Raw genomic sequence first — 6,077 nt, forward strand, 5'->3', positions numbered from 1 at the left:
CGAAACCCTCTTTACGCAGACTTTCCTTCTGCTCGAGAGATAAGCATGGTTGTGCTTATGGAAAGAGCAATAAGGAGAGGGACTCACCCGTTCACACGCTCCCAAGGAGAAGGTATGGGGAAGGCGCAATACCCGCTTCGGGAGAAGAGAGGAGACGTTGGCTTTGGTGTTGGCAAACAGAAGTGATGCTGGAAAGTATGCGCTCTGAGGAACACCCCTTGTGGAAGACTAGTGTCATCGACTCCCTCTGAGGTGACACAGAACCCTGGCTTCTTAAGGGTACAGGACGGGACAACTAGGACAAGGGTGCTGCTCCACTCTGAGAAAGGAGTCTTGGCACAAGGCTCTTGTGTTCTGTGTACACCTGAACGCCAGAGCAAAAGGACAGACCCTGGTTATGCCAGGTGTTGGTAGTCTACACAGAGTGCATTCCTGTGCGACGCACGCTGCTACAGGGTCGTGGCTGTGTCTGCTGTCATTTGAAAGGCACTGTGAACCCAGGACGCGAGTCTTGTGCCCCGGAATGCAGGGCCCAAGAGGCAGCAACTCTCTTGCAAGTCTTCTTCCCTCATGCAGGAGAGCAAACTTCGAAAGCTTTGCTGTGGATGCAGCAGCAAAGTGCTGTTCGCCCCAAGCAGAAAACCTCTGGAAAAGCTCAGCATTCACTGGGAAATCAAAGTCAGTTCTCTGGCCAAGCCAGGCTTGTCTCAGCATAGTCTCCACAGTCTGGAGGGTGAAACCCGCATACAGCGAAACCCTCTTTACCCAGACTTTCCTTCTGCTCGAGAGATAAGCATGGTTGTGCTTATGGAAAGGGCTATAAGGAGAGGGACTCACCCGTTCACACGTTCCCAAGGAGAATGTATGAGGAAGGCGCAATACCCGCTTCGGGAGTAGAGAGGAGACGGTGGCTTTGGTGTTGGCAAACAGAAGTGATGCTGGAAAGTATGCGCTCTGAGGAACACCCCTTGTGGAAGACTAGTGTCAACGACTCCCTCTGAGGTGACACAGAACCCTGGCTTCTAAAGGGTACAGTAGGGTACAACTAGGACAAGGGAGCTGCTCCACTCTGAGAAAGGTGTCTTGGCACAAGGCTCTTGTGTTCTGTGTACACCTGAACGCCAGAGCAAAAGAACAGACCCTGGTTATGCCAGGTGTTGGTAGTCTACACAGAGTGCATTCCTGTGCGACGCACGCTGCTACAGGGTCGTGGCTGTGTCTGCTGTCATTTGAAAGGCACTGTGAAACCAGGACGCGAGTCTTGTGCCCCGGAATGCAAGGACCAAGAGGCAGCAACTCTCTTGCAAGTCTTCTTCCCTCATGCAGGAGAGCAAACTTCGAAAGCTTTGCTGTGGATGCAGCAGCAAAGTGCTCTTCGCCCCAAGCAGAAAACCTCTGGAAAAGCTCAGCATTCACTGGGAAATCAATGTCAGTTCTGTGGCCAAGCCAGGCTTGTCTCAGCATAGTCTCCACAGTCTGGAGGGTGAAACCCCCATACAGCGAAACCCTCTTAACCCAGACTTTCCTTCTGCTCGAGAGATAAGCATGGTTGTGCTTATGGAAAGGGCTATAAGGAGAGGGACTCACCCGTTCACACGTTCCCAAGGAGAAGGTATGGGGAAGGCGCAATACCCGCTTCGGGAGAAGAGAGGAGACGTTGGCTTTGGTGTTGGCAAACAGAAGTGATGCTGGAAAGTATGCGCTCTGAGGAACACCCCTTGTGGAAGACTAGTGTCATCGACTCCCTCTGAGGTGACACAGAACCCTGGCTTCTTAAGGGTACAGGACGGGACAACTAGGACAAGGGTGCTGCTCCACTCTGAGAAAGGAGTCTTGGCACAAGGCTCTTGTGTTCTGTGTACACCTGAACGCCAGAGCAAAAGGAAAGTCCCTGGTTATGCCAGGTGTTGGTAGTCTACACAGAGTGCATTCCTGTGCGACGCACGCTACTACAGGGTCGTGGCTGTGTCTGCTGTCATTTGAAAGGCACTGTGAACCCAGGACGCGAGTCTTGTGCCCCGGAATGCAGGGCCCAAGAGGCAGCAACTCTCTTGCAAGTCTTCTTCCCTCATGCAGGAGAGCAAACTTCTAAAGCTTTGCTGTGGATGCAGCAGCAAAGTGCTGTTCGCCCCAAGCAGAAAACCTCTGGAAAAGCTCAGCATTCACTGGGAAATCAAAGTCAGTTCTCTGGCCAAGCCAGGCTTGTCTCAGCATAGTCTCCACAGTCTGGAGGGTGAAACCCGCATACAGCGAAACCCTCTTTACCCAGACTTTCCTTCTGCTCGAGAGATAAGCACGGTTGTGCTTATGGAAAGGGCTATAAGGAGAGGGACTCACCCGTTCACACGTTCCCAAGGAGAATGTATGAGGAAGGCGCAATACCCGCTTCGGGAGTAGAGAGGAGACGGTGGCTTTGGTGTTGGCAAACAGAAGTGATGCTGGAAAGTATGCGCTCTGAGGAACACCCCTTGTGGAAGACTAGTGTCAACGACTTCCTCTGAGGTGACACAGAACCCTGGCTTCTAAAGGGTACAGTAGGGTACAACTAGGACAAGGGAGCTGCTCCACTCTGAGAAAGGTGTCTTGGCACAAGGCTCTTGTGTTCTGTGTACACCTGAACGCCAGAGCAAAAGAACAGACCCTGGTTATGCCAGGTGTTGGTAGTCTACACAGAGTGCATTCCTGTGCGACGCACGCTGCTACAGGGTCGTGGCTGTGTCTGCTGTCATTTGAAAGGCACTGTGAAACCAGGACGCGAGTCTTGTGCCCCGGAATGCAAGGCCCAAGAGGCAGCAACTCTCTTGCAAGTCTTCTTCCCTCATGCAGGAGAGCAAACTTCGAAAGCTTTGCTGTGGATGCAGCAGCAAAGTGCTCTTCGCCCCAAGCAGAAAACCTCTGGAAAAGCTCAGCATTCACCGGGAAATCAATGTCAGTTCTGTGGCCAAGCCAGGCTTGTCTCAGCATAGTCTCCACAGTCTGGAGGGTGAAACCCCCATACAGCGAAACCCTCTTTACCCAGACTTTCCTTCTGCTCGAGAGATAAGCATGGTTGTGCTTATGGAAAGGGCTATAAGGAGAGGGACTCACCCGTTCACACGTTCCCAAGGAGAATGTATGAGGAAGGCGCAATACCCGCTTCGGGAGTAGAGAGGAGACGGTGGCTTTGGTGTTGGCAAACAGAAGTGATGCTGGAAAGTATGCGCTCTGAGGAACACCCCTTGTGGAAGACTAGTGTCAACGACTCCCTCTGAGGTGACACAGAACCCTGGCTTCTAAAGGGTACAGGAGGGGACAACTAGGACAAGGGTGCTGCTCCACTCTGAGAAAGGTGTCTTGGCACAAGGCCCTTGTGTTCTGTGTACACCTGAACGCCAGAGCAAAAGGACAGACCCTGGTTATGCCAGGTGATGGTAGTCTACACAGAGTGCATTCCTGTGCGACGCACGCTGCTACAGGGTCGTGGCTGTGTCTGCTGTCATTTGAAAGGCACTGTGAACCCAGGACGCGAGTCTTGTGCCCCGGAATGCAGGGCCCATGGGGCAGCAACTCTCTTGCAAGTCTTCTTCCCTCATGCAGGAGAGCAAACTTCTAAAGCTTTGCTGTGGATGCAGCAGCAAAGTGCTGTTCGCCCCAAGCAGAAAACCTCTGGAAAAGCTCAGCATTCACTGGGAAATCAATGTCAGTTCTGTGGCCAAGCCAGGCTTGTCTCAGCATAGTCTCCACAGTCTGGAGGGTGAAACCCGCATACAGCGAAACCCTCTTTACCCAGACTTTCCTTCTGCTCGAGAGATAAGCATGGTTGTGCTTATGGAAAGAGCAATAAGGAGAGGGACTCACACGTTCACACGTTCCCAAGGAGAAGGTATGAGGAAGGCGCAATACCCGCTTCGGGAGTAGAGAGGAGACGGTGGCTTTGGTGTTGGCAAACAGAAGTGATGCTGGAAAGTATGCGCTCTGAGGAACACCCCTTGTGGAAGACTAGTGTCAACGACTCCCTCTGAGGTGACACAGAACCCTGGCTTCTAAAGGGTACAGGAGGGGACAACTAGGACAAGGGTGTTGCTCCACTCTGAGAAAGGAGTCTTGGCACAAGGCTCTTGTGTTCTGTGTACACCTGAACGCCAGAACAAAAGGAAAGTCCCTGGTTATGCCAGGTGTTGGTAGTCTACACAGAGTGCATTCCTGTGCGACGCACGCTGCTACAGGGTCGTGGCTGTGTCTGCTCTCATTTGAAAGGCACTGTGAACCCAGGACGCGAGTCTTGTGCCCCGGAATGCAAGGCCCAAGAGGCAGCAACTCTCTTGCAAGTCTTCTTCCCTCATGCAGGAGAGCAAACTTCTAAAGCTTTGCTGTGGATGCAGCAGCAAAGTGCTGTTCGCCCCAAGCAGAAAACCTCTAGAAAAGCTCAGCATTCACTGGGAAATCAAAGTCAGTTCTCTGGCCAAGCCAGGCTTGTCTCAGCATAGTCTCCACAGTCTGGAGGGTGAAACCCGCATACAGCGAAACCCTCTTTGCCCAGACATTCCTTCTGCTCGAGAGATAAGCATGGTTGTGCTTATGGAAAGAGCAATAAGGAGAGGGACTCACCCGTTCACACGCTCCCAAGGAGAAGGTATGGGGAACGCGCAATACCCGCTTCGGGAGTAGAGAGGAGACGGTGGCATTGGTGTTGGCAAACAGAAGTGATGCTGGAAAGTATGCGCTCTGAGGAACACCCCTTGTGGAAGACTAGTGTCAACGACTCCCTCTGAGGTGACACAGAACCCTGGTTTCTATAGGGTACAGGAGGGGACAACTAGGACAAGGGTGCTGCTCCACTCTGAGAAAGGAGTCTTGGCACAAGGCTCTTGTGTTCTGTGTACACCTGAACGCCAGAGCAAAAGGACAGACCCTGGTTATGCCAGGTGTTGGTAGACTACACAGAGTGCATTCCTGTGTGACGCACGCTGCTACAGGGTCGTGGCTGTGTCTGCTATCATTTGAAAGGCACTGTGAACCCAGGACGCGAGTCTTGTGCCCCGGAATGCAGGACCCATGAGGCAGCAACTCTCCTGCAAGGCTTCTTCCCTCATGCAGGAGAGCAAACTTCTAAAGCTTTGCTGTGGATGCAGCAGCAAAGTGCTGTTCGCCCCAAGCAGAAAACCTCTGGAAAAGCTCAGCATTCACTGGGAAATCAATGTCAGTTCTGTGGCCAAGCCAGGCTTGTCTCAGCATAGTCTCCACAGTCTGGAGGGTGAAACCCGCATACAGCGAAACCCTCTTTACCCCGACTTTCCTTCTGCTCCTGAGACAATCATGGTTGTGCTTATGGAAAGGGCAATAAGGAGAGGGACTCACCCGTTCATACGCTCCCAAGGAGAAGGTATGGGGAAGGTGCAATACCTGCTTCGGGAGTAGAGAGGAGACGGTGGCTTTGGTGTTGGCAAACAGAAGTGATGCTGGAAAGTATGCGCTCTGAGGAACACCCCTTGAGGAAGACTAGTGTCAACGACTCCCTCTGAAGTGACACAGAACCCTGGCATCTAAAGGGTACAGGAGGGGACAACTAGGACAAGGGTGCTGCTCCACTCTGAGAAAGGAGTCTTGGCACAAGGCTCTTGTGTTCTGTGTACACCTGAACGCCAGAGCAAAAGGACAGACCCTGGTTATGCCAGGTGTTGGTAGTCTACACAGAGTGCATTCCTGTGCGACGCACGCTGCTACAGGGTCGTGGCTGTGTCTACTGTCATTTTAAAGGCACTGTGAACCCAGGACGCGAGTCTTGTGCCCCGGAATGGAAGGCCCAAGAGGCAGCAACTCTCTTGCAAGTCTTCTTCCCTCATGCAGGAGAGCAAACTTCTAAAGCTTTGCTGTGGATGCAGCAGCAAAGTGCTGTTCGCCCCAAGCAGAAAACCTCTGGAAAAGCTCAGCAGTCACTGGGAAATCAATGTCAGTTCTTGGCCAAGCCAGGCTTGTCTCAGCATAGTCTCCACAGTCTGGAGGGTGAAACCCGCATACAGCGAAACCCTCTTTACCCAGACTTTCCTTCTGCTCGAGAGATAAGCATGGTTTTACTTATGGAAAGAGCAATAAGGAGA

Source organism: Neovison vison, chromosome 9 (genome assembly GCF_020171115.1).
Source record: "Neovison vison isolate M4711 chromosome 9, ASM_NN_V1, whole genome shotgun sequence".
Lineage (NCBI taxonomy): Eukaryota > Metazoa > Chordata > Mammalia > Carnivora > Mustelidae > Neogale > Neogale vison.